At 41.7% G+C, this 18142-nt stretch overlaps 1 protein-coding gene and 1 long non-coding RNA gene across 15 annotated transcripts in view; one reads left to right on the plus strand and one right to left on the minus strand.

The window, feature by feature from the left end:
- The window catches only part of Limch1 (LIM and calponin homology domains 1), a 312004-nt gene that overhangs the window by 76733 nt on the left and 217129 nt on the right, over nt 1–18142 (plus strand). The window lies entirely within an intron of this gene.
- LOC120892374 (uncharacterized) lies at nt 4107–10071 on the minus strand. Its single transcript, XR_005737022.2, has 2 exons — nt 9894–10071; nt 4107–5706 (listed from the first exon to the last, which is right to left on the minus strand). It is a non-coding gene; the product is annotated as an uncharacterized LOC120892374 (long non-coding RNA).

An 18142-nucleotide genomic window follows, 5' to 3' on the forward strand; every position in this document is an offset into this window, starting at 1 on the left:
AGGGTAGTGCCACAGGTGGAGAGGATTCAGGCTTATATTCCTTTACCCGTTGCACTTGTGTCTTATTAATGCCACACAGCATGTGTTAAAATGTGTGAAAGACTAGATCTTCAACCAACAGGGAAGGGAAGATCATCTTAATAGATTCTCAAATATGCAGTTTTTGGAACCGTAACTTCTAGAAATCAGAATTTGGAGCATGGGAAGAGTTAGAATGAAGTGAGGCTTCTTTTTTTTTTTTTTTTTTTGGATACTGGGGATTGAACTCAGGGGCACTCAACCACTGAGCCACATTCCCAGCCCTATTTTGTATTTTTATTTAGAGACAGGGTCTCACTGATTTGCTTAGGGCCTCATTGTTGCTGAGGCTGGCTTTGAACTCGTGATCCTCCTGCCTCAGCCTCCCAAGCCACTGGGATTACAGGCATGCACCACTGCGCCCAGCTAGAATGAAGTGAATTTTGAATGCTGATTGCTTTATTTTCTTGCTAGCAAATGAATTAATATATCACACATCCTCCAGCCTTTCTGGAATGGTGAACAACTGGAGGGATGTGTTGAGTAAGTGTTTGAAGACAACAACATGAACCCTGAGGCAATTAGCAAGAATTTAAAGGAATCAGCCGTGTGTTTATGATTAAACTAGTGAAAGCTGCACATAAATCCAATTGCTAACACTTTATGTAAAGACAAGTGATAACCTCCCTAATGTTTTTCTTGATCTTTCAGTTTCTTTCAAAGTGACTTCAGAAGTTGAATTATTGTGAGAAGAAGAGGAAAAATGACTCTGTGTGTGTGTGTGTGTGTGTGTGAGAGAGAGAGAGAGAGAGAGAGAGAGAGAGAGAGAGAGAGGGAGAGAGGAAGAGAATTGAGTCTGATGTGGATCAGTGTAATGGAGACATCAGAAACAAATTTGAAGGTTGACCCTATCCATTGCATTTCACTAGATAATGCTTTGAGAGAAGTCTACAGGGACTTGGGGTGACTTGTACTAAATACTGATATCTGTTTCTTTAACAGTCTGATCATTCTTGTCTCTATGTGGAAACAAGTAAGAAAATTATTGGGCAGCTGAATGCCATTTTTACTAATGCAGTGATGTCCATCCAAACTAGATGACTATGATTCACGGAATCTTCAAGGAAAACAAATACTCTTTTTTTAAAAATAAAATAATGGAGTGGGGAATTACATAGGTGCTCTTAAAATTCTATTTTTCATAATATAGAACACATGTCAATTGCTGCATCTTTCATTCAACTGAGGGAAAATTCTTGTGGAGTGGATTAATTCTAGATCCTGGAAATGCGAATCAGTGGAGAAGATCATTGTAAGATGAATGCCCATTTCATCTCCTTATCTGTAGCACGTTGATTTTCAAAGTGCTGGTTGTAACCCTTATGAGGGTAATGAAATAAACCCAGTGGGTTGTGACCAGCATTTTAAAAAAATGCAGTACAAAGAAATACCAGAGCATGGTAAGAGGTACGACTGTTTTGTAAACTGTGTGTGGTTCCCAGCGTGTGCTTGTCATCCATGTGTATCCACCCACACGGGTGTGTGCAGTCATGCTGTACCACGCATCTTGCCTATACTTCTTCTAGAACTTCAGCCACAGAGGCTGTGTTAGTTGTGCCAGACTAGAAAAATCTCTGCCCTTATGGGACAGGTCAAGCAGGCCCCGAGACTCCGGTTCACAGATGTAAAGACAGAACACAGCTTCTGAGGCTCTTGTTCTGAAGTTATATTCCACCTGCAAGTTCAAGTTCAGCTGCACATGCTGGTCTGTTTCCTCTCGGATGAAGAAATTTTCATATTTATCCAAGTGCTCCTAATGTTTCCTGCTTTCTCCTTGGCCTGCACTGACCTGGGAATTACAAGAAATATTTGCAATGCGCAGGCGAAGCACAAGTAATTCTTTCTTTCTTTTTTTTTTTTTTTTAATTGAAGACTTTTTTTTTTCAGAAACAGCTTTATTGAGAAATTGTTTATGAACCATACATTTTACCCACTTAAAGTGTTCAAATTGTGTCCTTTAGCATATTCACAGAGTTGCACAAGCACTTGGAGAACACTTTCGTCACCCCAGGGAAACGCAGATCCCATACCTTTCATCCTGGACCCTTCCTTTCTTGGGCTAATGGTGTAGCTGCAGCCTCAGCCTCAAGGGGAATGAGGGACTGCACATCCCTTGGTTGGAATGGTGGTCGCCATGCTGTTTTTGAATTTCTCACTTCTTCAGTAAAAGAGTTTTTCAGCATCTACCCTCAATTTAAATAGAAATACACTTGTAAATTTCTGATGCCACTATGCTAATATAGAATTACGCTATAAAGCACATTTAGGAGTTCAGCACTTGGTAGAAAAACTGGTATTTTTGCTATGCAGCCCGTGACTTAATGGCACCCCTCCTGCACCATTCTGGTGGTGGCCATTGGCTTAGCATGTGCAGCCCAGTGTGCTGAGGGCTTTGGCCCTTTTCTTGTCCCCAGCCCTCTTCTCTTGCTTTGCAGAGCTCCAGGCCGTGTTCTTTGGCACTGGGTGCTTTCCATGATACAAGGGGTGAATCTATTCTCCTTTCCCCTGCCCTGCCAACTTTTTCCTAAGTCTTAGGAATATGGTTTGCCCCTTTTACTTGTCTTCCTTCCTCTTCCAAGTCGGGTTAGGTGTTATTTTTTCTCCTCCCTTTAACAGCCATAGCTGGTTACACCCTCTACATGGATTGGTCTGTTCCCGCTCCAGGCCACAGGGATTGGATTTGTACCTTGCTTACATTTTCCTCCTTTCTCTCCCTTTCTTCTGTTACGAACAGTGTTATGAAGTTTATCTTCCCTGTACGTGAATCTGCGCTTTCCCACTTGTCTTCTTAGGATAGATTCTTGCAACGTCAATGCCATGTTTCATCACAGTTTAAAAAAAAAATCCAGGAAAATAAGCCAGGATTAGATGGTGGAATGATTTGGCAATTCCAAACTTTAGCACTTATTTGTTAGGATATTGATAATATTAGCAGCTAGGGCCAAGGTAACAAGGTACCACAAACTTGGGGCTCTAACAACAGACAGGATGTATTGTCTCACAGTTCTGGAGTCTAGAAGTCCCAGATGAGGGAGTTGGCAGCATTGGTTCCTTCTGAGGGCCTTGAGAGGAGGATCTGTTCCAGGCCCTTGCCCTCGGCCATCTTCACGCTCACACGCTGCTCCCTCTTGTGCCTGTGTCCAACATGCCCATTCACGAGGACACTGGTCATCAGACTAGGGGCCCTCCCTGCTCTAGTAGGACCTCACTGTGACTTCACTAGCTATATCTGTAAGAACCCTGTTTCCTGATGAGGTCACATTCTGAGGTACCAGGGATTGGGGCTTCATTATGTAAATTATGAGGTGATCACAATGCAGTTCATGACCTCGATGGATAAAAAACTGCGTTTATGTTGTAGGCATATTATTAATTTGTTGTATATTAATATATAATTATATTTATACATATATACTACACATATTTTATATTAGAATATATAGTATATTGAAATATATGTTCTATATTTCTATAGATTTGAATCTCCCTAATTAGGAAAAAAAATATATTTCTCTTTTTAAATTTAAGACCTATACCTATTTTATCAATTAAATTTTATAGATTTGTTGGGTTTGGGGTACTTAGGAAATCACAATATTTGGGAAATAATATCAGAACAGGAAAAACTGTGTTAAGGAAATTAGAAGGTAAGGGAATGGAGTGGAGTACCTGGCAGAGAGTTGGCACTTGGTAAGTGTCTATAGAGCAAATTTGCTGAGTGAGTAGAGGGGGTGAAATAGTAAGAAGGATGTTTAATTTTATAAAAAAGTTGTGGGAGACATTTCAATATACTTTGGGAGTGCTTACATATTTGAATTGGTCTAAAATTGTCCTATATAAAGATGGACTGAGTTCTAAGCTTGATAACTCACTTCATGTCTATCTATCGCTTCATCAGAGAGAAGTGTATAAGCAGAAAGAAAAGAAGTTGCAAGAATAAACTTATCACTGCTTTACCTTCTGGTTAGTCTTTAGAAATTCAGATGTTTGAAAATTACTTGTTACTTGGAAAAAATAAATGCTTCACAGTGATTTGAAAACATTTATTTTATGGCCAAAAGAAAACCCAGGTCCACCTCCATCCCCTGATTCTTGCAGTACCATCTGGCATTTCCACATCCTGAGGGTTTTCCCCTCCATTTGGTCCTCCCCTCTCCAGCTGAGCGCTGGTTCAGGAATATTGGCGGACTGGCCTGTTGTACCAACACTCAGCTTTTAATATCACATCACAAATCCTACAGATGAGAGCAGAACCACTTTTTACATTCTGGAAGAATGGCAAACCTTTGCAGTTCAGAGATCTGCAGTTCCTTCATGTTTGCTTTATTATAGTTCAAACTTCTGCCTGCACTGTATGTTGAATTAATGCATTCTTTTCTTTCTTCTTCTTTTTTATTCTGCACAAATGCCATCTCTTAGCTAAGTTTCTTCCTGCCCCCATGCTTTTACCTATATCCAAATTTCTCAGAGCTGGGAAGCTTCTGCCACTTCAGCCTGTTTTTCAAAAAAGGCTCACTTGCAGCTTGCCTCATCACGAGCTTCGGGGCATGCTTTTTGGATCAGTTCTCTCTTTTTCTTCTCAGGATCAAACGCCCCTGCTTAGCTCTTCCTCTGGGCTCCCGCTAGACTTCACAGAACTTCTTCCCGCCACCCTCTCATTTAGAAAAAACTGACAAAAAGGCAAAAGCATGCTTTAGTCACTGTGGCAACCACTGCCTGCCACTACTTTGCTCTTTTTTGAAGTTACTTCCTAGTTGTGAAGGTTGATTTGCATAAAGCTCTGGAATAGCTGGCTAAATGTCTTTAACTGTTCCCAGTCCTTGTTGAAGGATTGGCCTTGTTTCTTTTCCCAAGTATCTATTATAGCTGTTTGTTGCATAGATACCTTGACTGTTTTCCCAGCCACGGCCCTTCATTGTCCCTGGACCCCCAAGCTCCTCTGTGGGAGGCCATCTTGCTATGCTCTCCCAGCTTGAAAATACCTCATGCCAGACTGGTGGGTGGTGAAAATCTGTGAATCTAACATGGGGCCATATCTTCAAAAAGAGACTTAACATGTGATCTTGCTGTGAACATGAAAATTCTCTACTCCTCCTAACAATGGTTGATCTATAAAAGCTCTCAGAACTGCTTCAATTCCTACCATTAGGATGGATAGAAATGTCCAGAAGATCATGGAAAACAGAAAATTGGGTCCACAGGATGGAGGGGAGCACCCAGTTGGCTTCTAATATGATTAGGGTATTTGAGATCACTTCTTTTGGATGGTTGTGGAAGCAAGAATTATAAAGTCTTTGAGGTCATATGTTTCTTGAATTTCCCACTTTAAATATTTTCTGACTTGGTTACCCTCTTTTAGGAGTACCCAGTCCATATCCACATGTGTACTTTTCTGATGCCCTCAACAGGTAAGTGAGGTCTCAGAGAAGGTCTTACTCATCTTAGTGGCATGCACAGTACCCAGGCCTTGCAGGTGTTACGTGCTTGATGAATATCTGCGTGAGTAGTTGACTGTCTGGTGTGTCCTGGGAAATCATTCACACACTTCTTACTTGATGACATTCAATGGTGTTGTCAACACAAAGATGTGCACTTGTTGGTTGGTGGCCAGGTGGTGCTTTTGAAGGTCTGCAACAAACAAGAGGATTTTTTTTTTTCCATCCCAAACCAGCCCCAGTGCTGAGATTATCAGTCCTGTTCATCTTTGTCAGTGTGACAGGGACAAAGAAACACATGTGTGTGCGATATATCTCATCCTATAGATCTCAGCTTAAATATCGCTACTTGGAGAGACCGTCCAGTCCTCCCCTCTCCCCTTGTATAGGTCAGAGCCCCTGCTCCCCACCCCTCTCTCCCCTCACCTTTCTTACTCTTCCATGGCTGCTTTTGTGTTCCCGTCATGGCTTCCACACCGTGTGCAATGACACGCACGTTTAGTGTTATTGAATGTTGTCCCTCACTACAACGTAAGCCCCTTCCAGGACTGGGAAAGAATGTTTGGTAAATAAGGTGAATCTAACATGTGAGTATTAAACAGCCCAGTGATTCTCTTTGATCACCATTTTATTAAATCAACCTAAAATTAATCAGCCCATAAAGAAATTGTTTTGAAAAACATTTACATATTTGCTAATGGAAATGAATGAAAGTGGAGCTTTTACAAAGGGGTCGATGAGAGAGGAGGGAGGGAGGGAGAGAGAGAGAGAGAGAGAGAGAGAGAGAGAGAGAGAGAGAGAGAGAGAGAGAGAGAGATATGCTGCATCTGGAGCAAAACAGCTGTGTGTTTAGGAGGGGGTGCAGCCAGCTGTTCCTTCTGTGCCAGAGGATGCCACACCCCTCCTAGTTTGTCTCCCCGTGAAAGCTCTGGGAGAAATCTGTCACCCTCAAAGAGCCTTCTGAGCACCATAAGGTGGTGTATCTAGGGGCAGTGCACAGCTGTTTCTTAAAGATAGAGCAGAGCAGCAACTATGCAGGGCACGTCTACATTCACGGCAAGCTATTTTCCAGATAGCGTTTGGGAATCTGATCTGATTATCAGGCTCTTTCCATACGTGGCAGGTGTGTTTTAAAGACAGCCCTATGCTCACGGGTGAGAAAATGGAAGATGGAAATCCTGACCACCCCTGATTCTGCATCAAATGCTTTAAGAGTACAGAATATGCATACCTGTAGGCTTTACAGCTCTCATTCTCTCTCTCTCTTTCTCTCTCTCTCTCTCTCTCTCTCTGTATGTGGCCAAATTTAATGAAAACATGCTGCTTTGACTGATTATTTGTGGTTATTGACATGCATACTATAGGCATAGTCATAAAACACACTGTATTTCTCTGTGGGTTTGGCTGTTGTGAATATTTATGTGTAGTTTATTTTCTAGAATGCAATTTTCCCAGATTAAAAGGAAAACAATAGCTGGCTCTTCTGCAAGATGATAAAGAGGCTGCTATCAATTATAGTGTTTAAAAAGTATGGCTTTAGATAAAAGGATGATTTGTTATTTAATGCATCAAACAATATTGTGAGCAAATTCTGGTTGGCCACATCTGGGTGTGTTCCCCTTAGTCCTAAGAGGAGAGGGGTGAGCCAGGAGTGATGAGATTGGAAGTAGTCCAGGCGTAGAGAGGGTAGGGCTGGAGTGGATGGAGTGGAGAGACGTTGCTGGGAATGGGTGTTAGGGGAAGACACTGCTTGAGACCTGCTATGTGCAAGGTCAGTTGATGCAGATGATCTTTAGTAACTTCTAAGAATGTGCCTTAAACCCCTCGCTCTTCCCAGGTAGTTGATATCATTTCTTTAGTCATCACCTAGATTAGCTTCATAGACTTTCCAAAACGATTTTTTTTTTAAATGTGCACTTGGTTTCTTTGACTTGGCACATATATTAGTTTAATTCTCTGAGTTTGGTGAATTATTCAAGTTGTAAATTGTTAGTGTATAGTGTCAGGAGGCTTGTTAGTCATGCTGGCTATATTAACCTGTTACTGTGGAAGAACATTTTGGTGTTAACATATAAGACATCTCTTGCTTCTTTAGAAAAACTAGTATAATTACTTATCCAGTTAATGAGTTTGTATTTTAATATTCTTTTATTTCTAATTTTGATTAGCTCTTAGATTGCAGACACACACCTAATTTATTTTTTGTGCACATGGATTCTTATGATACCCGTGAAACATCTAGATCAATATCTTTTATTTGGTCTATCAGAGTTTATAAAACTTAGGACTCAAGAGCAACATTTGTTTTAATAGCCATTTAAAAAAAAAATAATGCTAGGTTTATATTTCTCATAAACTTATGTTTCAGGTTCATGTCATTTTTGTTTTAGGACCCACATTGTATTGTTTTATTAACAAAGAAAGTGGATGGTCCAATTGTTTCCAGAAATCTCTACTACTCTTTGATGCAAGTTTTCTCAATTTTCTTATTACTTTTGATTTTTTGTTTTGGTGAAATTTTCTTGACCCTGAAGGGTAACCACATGACTCTGAGGCTGACACAGGAGGATTGAAAGTTCAGGGCCAGACTGGCCAACTTAGTGAGAACTCGTCTCAATAAAAAGATAAAAAGGGCTGGGGGTATAGCTAAGTGATAGCATGCCCCTGGGTTCAACCCCAACTACTACAATCAAAACAAAACAAAAACAAAAACAAAATCACAACAAAAGTAACCACAAATTCTCAGGCAAAGCAAATAATATGCCTTGTAATAATTGATGAATTAAGTGAATATTGTTTTGTTATCAGATTGATGCAGATTTAAAACAATTCAGAATTCTTGACCATATTCTCAGACTGGTGCTGAAGTTTTGAGATAGAAACACTAAGGCAAAGGCAGAGAGTAGATGCTTTTATCAATTACCTTTTGCTGGGTAATAAACTAGCTGCTCTTGTTACTATACCTGCTTCACAAATTAACCCCAAACCTAGTAGCTGAAAACAATGGCAGGATTTATTTCACTCATAGGCCTGCAGTGTGGTGGAGCTCTGACCAAACTAGCCTGCCTCTGGGCCTCCCACCATCAGTGGGGTCAGCTCAAAGGTTAGGGGCTGGCATGATCTGAAGCTGGCTTGCTCACAGAACTGGCATTCAGCTGAGACCTCGGTGGGACCATCATCGATACCTCATACATACACCAGTGCATGTAGCCTGAGCTTCCTCACAATATGGGGCTGGGTTTCCAGGGCAAGGTCAATATTTTGTTACTACGTATGAAGAAGAGGACTTTGCCACTGGAGCATAGACCATTAGAGACAGAAGACACAAAGGGAAAGTTCCCCTTGGAAGCTGGAGCATGACAATATCTACAAATCCAGAATTCATGTACTGACTAGACACAGAGGAAATACACCTGTGCTCTCTGTCGTAGCCATGGTACAGCACATCTCTGGTTTATTTGACACATAGTTTTCAATTCAGACAAAATTTCTGAAATACTTTAACTTCTTAGTTGTCAATCATTTTACCTTGCTTTCATGGTTTAATTGACGTTACTCTGCTTATAGTGGATTTGATCATCTTGCCTTCTGGAAGCCAGAAAAGGACTTGGAGGAGGATAATGGACCTGAGATTTTATCCCCCGTGACCTAGGGAAAGTAATTGATTTACCAGACCCATTATAGCACTGGATTGAGCGGTGATAGTATATTAATGAGAACCATTTACTGGGTACTTTGTATGTTCCAGGCACTATCTTAGGCACTTGACATAAATAGCTCATTTAATTCTCCCAATAGTACTGGGGCAAATAGTTTTGCTATTTTTGTTTTATAAGTGAGAAAACAGTGGCTCAGGGAGTTTAAGCGGCTCACTCTAAATCATGCACCTAAGTATTGGCACTGAGCTAAACAGGCAGTTAGACAGTTTGGCTCAGTTGTCCACATCATGGTAAAGGCAGAGCATTTGGACCAGGCCTAGGCCTTTGATTTTCATTTTTCCAGAAAACCTCATAATGCTGCATTTGTGAAGAGCTCAATAAATGAATTCAACAAATACCTGCAAATCAACTAAGAGTGATTTTTGTGCAAGTCATTCTTAGATGCCAGTGGGAGATTTAAAAAAAAAATCTTTAAAATACCCTCTTTGTCCTCAGGACCTTATAATTTAGTAAAAAATATTAAAATAATATAACTAGAATATAAAGCGAGCAATGGATAAATGAATGATAATATTAAAGTATGGAATAAGAGAAAGGTGAGAGAACTGTGCTTTGGAAATGTTAGGCAATTAATAAATATTTATGATGTTGAAATTAAATCATATTGTGAAGAGATCTTGAGAGGCACTTAGAGCTGGAATAGAGATGGGAAAAAACTCACCACATCTGTGAAGGAAACAGCAGGTACTTCAGTTTGGATCTGGGTGAGAACCTAGGAGCCAAGATTGGAAAGACAGTTAAAGCTGGATTGCTGAGAGTTTTCTTTGAGTAACAGGCTAAGGAAGTTGAGCTTTTTGCTGAGACAATGGGGAGAACTTGACAGCCGCTGAATGATAGACTTGAGTGGAATGCATTTGCATGACCTGGTATGAACTATGAACTTTTGAGCCATGCTGAGTCATTTAGTTGCTGTTTAACCTGCATAAGTTGCTTTCTAAGCCACACTAGTCCCATTTATGAAATGGGAATCATAATACTGATCTCACAGGGCTATTGTAAGGAATATTATAAGGGCTATTGTAAGCTGTACTCCCCCAAACTCCCAATATCATGATTGCACTGTAGAAAGAATGATGATTGCTGATATACTTTTTGTTTTAGTCAGCCTTTTCTCTGTCATTATCAAAAGACCTGACAAGGACAATTTTAGAGGAGGAAAAGTTTGTTTGGGGCTCACAGCTTCAGAGGTCTCACTCCATGCATGGCTGCCTCCACTGCTCTGGGACCATGGTGAGGCAAAACATCATGGCAGAATAGTGTAGAGAGAAAAGCAGCTCAGGATATGGCCATCAGGAAATGCGCACACACACACACACACACACACACACACACACACACTCTCCAGTCACACCCTACCTGCCTATAATCACTCACCCAATTAATTCCTATCAGGGGATCAATTCACCGATTAAGTCAAACCTCTCATAACCCAATCATTTCACCTCATCTCAACTCAGGTGTCACACCTGAGTTTTGGGGGATGCCTCTTATCTAAACCATAACACTTTTATATCAGACATTATTTTGATGAAGATGATAATTATGGCTTTGCTTCATGGCAGCAATTATCAGTGGCGATTTTGTTAATGATTTGGAGTAGGGTTAAAATGGAAAGCGCAGCTAGAGTGGTCTATCAGTTAGTATTCAGTCAGGAAAATAAAAAATAAGTTTGGCATTTCAATGGAGGAGTTTGATAGGGGGAATTTCAGCTATGTGGATGGTATAAGAGCTAAGAATCAAACAGGGGACTGAGAAGTAACCCACAGGTTAGCAGTAGCAGGGACTTACCATTAATGACTGCTAGAGCTAAGGGGACACAGACAAGAGGTAGTTTTACCTGAGGCCAGTGATTGGGGTTGCTTAATGGAGCTAGATCCCTTGTGAAGTCTGCTGGTGGGACCTGGCAGTGTGGAGAGAGGGGTTGACCAGTGAAAGCTGGAGCTGTGGAGGAGAGGTGGAGATGCCACCTGGGGCACAGCCAGGGAGGGGAGAGGTTTTTGGCTTTTTCTTCCCTAGTCTTCATCCAAAGCTTCTCACAGACCGATGAACATAAGAGACTATCTTACCTGGGAGCCAAGGGAACCTGAGAACTGTGAGTCTTCTGCAATGTCAAGCCAAGAGGGGGTGTGGGAAGTAAGAAATGGATCTGAGAGCAAATAACAAATGATTGGCACAGACAGAGCTGTCATTAGCTATATCTGCACTATCCAATATGGTGGCCACTTAGTTATATGTGACTATTTAAATTAAATGAAATTAACTTCATGTCTCAGTTGTGCTAGCTTCAGTTCAAGTGCTCAGTAGTCACATGTAGCTGGTGACCATCATATTGGAGTGCTCAGTAGTCACATGTAGCTAGTGACCATCATATTGGAGAATACAAATACAGAACATTTCATCATTGCAGAAAGTTCCATTGAACAGCACTGGTTTATATGCTATTGCGAAGGCTGTATTTGGGTATAAATGGAAAGGTACATTCAGTAAAGAGGTAAAATGAATAGACCGTAAAATTCCCAAAGGATGTGTGTCTATGTGTATGGGTGGGTGGGGAATAAAGAGAATAGAGACACTGATGTTTGACACTATGGTACATACCCTGGTAGCACTTTCAGAAGCAACAGGAAACCATGAGAAGAATCTGATTATGTTTATGCCAAGATGGGTCTAGACAGCTGTGTCAGAGCTGGTTAGAGCCGAGACATAATGCAAATGTGAAAGTTGCCCTCAAGGAAGTGATAATTGAACTTTGGGGGAGGGAGCCTCGGACTAAAAACCTGTGACTTTCATTAAGGGCACAGGGACAGTCAGAGGAGACTCTGTGGTTCAAAACTTGGCAAATTTGGAGATAGCTAACTCCATTTGGAATTGTCAGTCATGAAGCCCAATTGCATATAAAAGTCATCAAAGCCAAAGCGGAATTGACAGGTTAAGAGAATAGGGTGATTGGAGACCTTAATGGAATGAAAAGTAGATCTAGTAGGTGTGAGAGAGTGTCTGTGGTAAAACGGGGTCAGAGAAGCAGAACTAAGCAGAAGTTTCCCTTAGGAAACCTGAGTTCAAGAACTGGCAAGGAGCTGCTGCTCAGAGTGGGTGTTGAGGTTTGAGGTAGAAATGGAATAGAAGATGCCGAGAACTAAGACCATTTAGGAGTTGAAGTTACTGTGGATTTCTCTATTACATAAACGTTTTTTGAGCACTGACTGTGCCCAGCACCAATGGGCACTGGGTTTATCATGTTAAAAATACTACCCAGCTCCTTCAAGGAACACATTGTCTAATCTAGAACAATGGCCTTTTTATAGAGAGGGGGTGCTGGCTCCATCCCTAGAGACTTTGAAAGATTTGGTTTGGAGGACAGAGGAAATGGGGGGTGGGCAGAGACGGTAGGATGAGAGAGCAGAGGGGATTCTGGTCATAAGGCAAGGATTGGCACAAACCCATCCCTGAGCCATAAAAGTGTTTATGAAGAAAGTAGGAAAGGGACAGGGAGGCAGGTTCTGGATCATACTAAGGCAGGAAGAATGCCCAAGAGTCAGGCCTTTGTTTCTGAAGGAGTTTGCTCTTCTAGCCAGTCCTAAAATTATGTGAATAATTTTTCTACTTATAGCTTTGAGCTAGGATTTAATAAAGTTTAACATGTAGATCAACAGGATAGAATTAGGTGACTTTATTCATGAAAGAGAAGAGATGGTCATCACCTTGGATTTGTCATTGCTCCTAGCAAGCTCTGGTGATCCTCTTGCCCAGCAGGACATTTGGATGCTACGTAAGCCCCAGTTTGTCGGAGCATTCCCTGCCATATGCTGCAGCTCGACCTCAGACCTTAGCCAGAGCAGTCTGCTTTGGTCCCAAGTTCCTCTGTAACTCAAAGCCTTCTCTAGGTTCATTTATGTGCTGTTTTGAGTGGCCAAGTGGGTGTGTCCTTTTGACTTTTCCTTTTGTAGATAAGCCTTTTTATTTCTGTGTGCACAGTTGACTGATGTTCCAAGCCAAATTGGCATGCTTGACAGCCAGGAAATGCCTCTCAGATGAGCTTCCTGCTGCCCTCAGTTCTCCTAGGACCTGTGGGGCAGGTGCTGCACATTGGCCAATGGGAAATTGCTATTGGATTTTTTTTTTTTCAAATAAACAAATCATCTCTGAATGCCTCACTTGTTCCTATTTTCCTTCCATGTGTTTAATGCGCAAGATGCAATAACTTGTTTTGTTTGTAGTTTTTTTTGTGGAAATTAATAGTAACTACTCACATAGTGTGATCGTCCGTGGTCCCTCTCCTCAGCACTAGTACTTCCAAAGCACCTATTAATTTGTTGAATCTTTACAAAAACTTTATGAGGGGAGCCCTATGTTGTGGTTGGATGTGAGGTTTTCCCCCAAAAGCTCATGTGTAAGACAAGGCAAGAAGGTTCAGAGAAGAAATGGTTGGGTTGTAAGAGTCTTAACCCAATCAGTGATTTAATCCCTTGATAGGGATTAACTGGTAAGTGAATGGTGGGGTGTGGCTGGAGAAGGTGGGAATTAGGGCCTGGCTTTGCGTATATAGTTTGTATCTGGAGAGTAGAGCCTCTCTGCTTCTTGATCTCCATGCTGTGAGCTGCTTCCCTCTGCCACACCCTCCACCATGATGTTCAGCCTCATCTTGAGCGCCCCAGGCAATGGAGCCAGACTTCTATGGACTAAGACCTCTGAAACTGTGAGCCCCCAAATAAACTCTTCCTCCTCTATGGTTGTTCTGGTCAGATCTTTTAGTCACAGCAGTGAAAAAGCTGACTAAAACACCCTACTATTTCTCCAACTTATGAATGAGGAGACTGAGGCGGAGGATGTTCAAGTATGACTTACCCACAGTTACGGGGGGTGTGAAGGCCTGAAAGTGTGGCTCCAACATCCTTGCCCTTGGCTGTGTTTCTCTCACTTGCATTCTGGCGATGCTGGGTGCAGCATGCATACACTGATTTCTCTGATTGCTATGAATACCGAGGTTTTGCCTCCTTTGATGTGTAGTTCAGTGGTGAGCTGCACGATTTTATTGTCTTTTGCTTAAAAAAAGAAAAGGATAGAAAGAGTTAAAGAACATCAAAGTGAGTTCTTTGGGAAGCAGAGGATGTGTGGCCTCATTTGGATGTATAGTCAACCCCTGTAATTGTTATTCCACATTTTTTGGATTCAACCAATTGTGGGTGGAAAATATTTGGGAGAAAAAAAAACTCCTGCATCTTAATTGAACATGTATACAGCATTTTCTTGTCATTATTCCTTAAATAATGCAGCTATTTCCATAGTATGTAATGGTGTTAGGAATTGAAAGTAATATATGATAATTTAAAGTATACCAGGAGGAGGTGCAAAGGTTATTTGAAAAACATTGCCATTTTGTATAAAGGACTAGGGCAACCACAGATTTTGGTGTACTGGGAGAGACCTGGAACCAATATCCCTGGATTCCAAGCGCCAACTGACTGATTGGCACATTCTGCCTCAAATCACCGGAGCGAAGGAGTATAGTCTCAGCTTACTGGTTCCTCCTTAGGACATCTGTGATGAACTTTCCACAAAAATAGCCAAAAGCAGAGTTGGAGCTCACCGGGGGTGCCTGGAGGACTGAGCCTGATTTCTACTAGATTCCTGAAAGCTTGGAGTTTCTTCAATGGGAAGGCCCTCAGACTAATCTGTATTATTTAAAAAGAATTTTTTTTGAGGGTTTAGCATTGTGAAGGCCATCAGCAAAACATTAGCCCAAGTGGCATTTCCCCTTCACATGTTGTCCCTTTGCTTTGCATGGAAATGATTACCTTAGTTTAAAAACACAAAGGAGAAAAGTGCTCAGACCTAAGTAAGATCCTAATGAAATGAACATGTGCATCTCACGGCCCTTCATCGGGGCCTAGACCATGATGGATTGTTCTGCAGGACTGTCTAAATCAGTAGCATGTTTTTGGACAGCTTGCAGAACATCGACCTCTTTAGCATTTTGGCCAGTGTTGCTGGGGGGGGGGTGGTGCTGCTGCTTCAGGTCTGCGGAGTTCTCTTTGTATGATAAATAATTATAAAGGGAACTGTCGTCTTGAGCATCTGGCTGATGGAAAGACTGGCTGGAAGGAATGCTGAACTTTAAGTGTGTGCAGCCCCAACATCTGGTGTGGGGACTTGATGGATTTGGGAGGGGGCAGTATGTTTGACATCTGTGTATTAGGTCCTAGAATGTTCTTTTCAAGTTGTTTGTGCTGGTCCCAGTTGACTTGTATCCTTTAGGAAATAAAAAGGCAACTGCAAAAAGGATTAATTAGATTCCATCTCCGAAAAAAAAAAATCTTTATTGGTAACTTACGGTTGGAGATGAGAGTTTTCATTAACTCATAAGTTTGACTTCCTCTTTGAGTAGATGACAATCCAAGAGATGTCTCAAGAAGAAAAAAAATTTACCTTCATGAAGGGCAAACGATAGAAGAAGAGAGAAAAGGAATCCCACAGGAATCATGAGACATTTGGCATAGTAAGGCAGAAGTAATTCAAACATAAACCGAAAAAAAATGCCTTGAATTTCATAGAAAAACATACGTAAGCCATCAACTGGTGCTGGATGCATCTTGAAAATTTTGAACTTTTTGTGCATAACATAAACTAAAAGAAGCACAAGTTTTACACCAATGACCCAAAACCACAAAGTAATTTACTTTTATTAACATTGGAGTAAATACCAATGTTTGCTGGCTTGTGGCTTGGATATGAAACATAAAAGAGGAAAAGTCTGTTTGGCTTTTTTCCCCCAAAAAAGTAACACAGCTGGAAAAAGGCAGCATTTTGCCTCACTTGTAATTGTCCGGAAATTTAAAATAGACCTTTTACTTTTTTTTTTGGAGTTTATATTGAAATTCCATCTTTTGTGAAATCAGTGAACATAGGTTTAATAGCACACACTGGTCTCTCGTGAGCAGTTTGTAGTATGTGAAAGGTCGGAGCAGTTTTGGGTACCAACATGGCACAAGTCTCAGTTATCTTGGGATAAGGCTGTTTGGGTAGGACCCAGGATCTTGGACCACTTGAATGGTGTGCCAATTGTCTTCTGTGCTTTTATAACCATTTGCTTCCAGAAGGTCCGAAGGGAGTTTTGCACACAGAGAATGACCTAAGGAAAATTCATGTTTTTTTTTTTTTTTAAACCATGTGATTCTTTCCCCAAACTTCAAGGACACCTTAAAGATCTGAGCAGAAAGATCTAGAGGCAATTGACTTCCCAGAAGTCACTTTCTTTTTGAGCTAGACCCAGGTTTGGTATCAGCCACAACCTATGGCAGAGACTATCTGATCTGTCTTTAGGGCTCAAAACAGACAAAATGGGAAAGGCTTCATAGTTTTCTCTTTGCTGATAAATCTGTGATAAATGTCTAGAATCCAGTGAATCTGTGATAAATGGTCTAGAATCCAGGATGTGGGGATTTTGAAATTACATTGGTAGAATTTGCCACTCATGGTGGTGTTTCCAGATGGAGTCTCCCAGGCCAGCGACTAACAGTTTCCCTGCATCTACTCCTTTACCCTTCCTTTCTCTTAGTCCTTCTTCTTCACCGTGGGATCTTCTTGCAACACACCTCTGATTCTGAGAACTGCTGTCCCAACTCTCCCTAAAATCATAACATGACTTCCCATTGTTTCTGGGTTCAGGGACACTTCTACAGGGCTTGTGAGGCTGCACGTGGTCCTTGTCCCACCTGCAGCTCTTGCCAGGTGTCGACTTGAGCTCCTCCTTGCTGTCTGAGCTCCAGCCCTGGTCTCCTTCCTGCCATCCCCACACCTGCTCAGGACCCTCCCTCCAAGGCATTTCCTCTTCCTGGAGGGCTCTTCCTGCTCCCTTCCTTTCTTCCCTCCTACTTATTCTTCAGATCTTGGCTCAGGAGCGACTTTCTTGAGTAGCTCGACCTTCTCATTCTAAGATCTCCTAACACCAAGAGCTTTTCCTTTGTGGAAAAAATTGTGATTTTACACTTGTCTGCACTTACTTAGCCACTGTCTTCTCCCTGTCTACCCCAATGTGTTCCTTGTGTTGACACGCAGTCTCTTTCTCTTAGGCACATGTAAATATTTGTCGAATCGGTGAATATTCTGGAATATTGGAAATTTGCAATGATGCTTCCTCCCATGTCTTTCTTTCCTGAGACCCCGTCTAGCTTTCAGTGTATGTTCTGTACATCCCAAACATTGAACTTCCAAACTGCTGTGTTCCTGACGGACCAGAACTAAACTGAGCAGACTACTCCAACAAAGAGGAATGAATGCTTCAGGCTGCATTTCCCACAGCTTTTCCCCTACTGGGCTTTACCTTCTCATTCTCAGCAGGGTCCTCAACCTGTCTTAACCCTGTGCTGCCATCTGTTATTGTCTCCTGGGAACTCTCAGGGCTGTGGGCCAGTGTCCTGGCGGGTTCCCACCTGCATTCATATTTGCTCCCATCTGAGATGCCTACTTAATGTGTCTCTCAATTGGTAGTGTTCTTTGTCCCTGCGGCTAGTGAGATCCAAGACACCCAGACCAAATGAGCACCCTTAAAGCTTTGCCTCTCCTTAGCCTTTGTATCTTAGGCCTTACCTTAGGATCCCCTCTATTCTGCCTTGCCTTTTTTCTACTTCTTCTCTCACAGCCTTGTCTACATTCTCTCCCTTGTAAAGAAGTTTATATGGGATGCAGATTACAAACCACTTCTTAGGTTGCACCGTTTGTGTCTGTCTCACCCGGTTTTAACTCCCAAACTACTATTCTATATTAATCCCACTCGTTTCTGAGGTTGAGGTTCTCCTCCCAGCAACACTCCTCCATTTATGTGTTGTCTCTGGCTATTTTCACACTCTAATGGCAGAGTCCTGTAGCTACCACAGTGACCAGATGGTTTGTGGAGCCTGAGAGATCTAATGT

This window comes from Ictidomys tridecemlineatus, chromosome 9 (assembly GCF_052094955.1).
Source record: "Ictidomys tridecemlineatus isolate mIctTri1 chromosome 9, mIctTri1.hap1, whole genome shotgun sequence".
NCBI lineage: Eukaryota > Metazoa > Chordata > Mammalia > Rodentia > Sciuridae > Ictidomys > Ictidomys tridecemlineatus.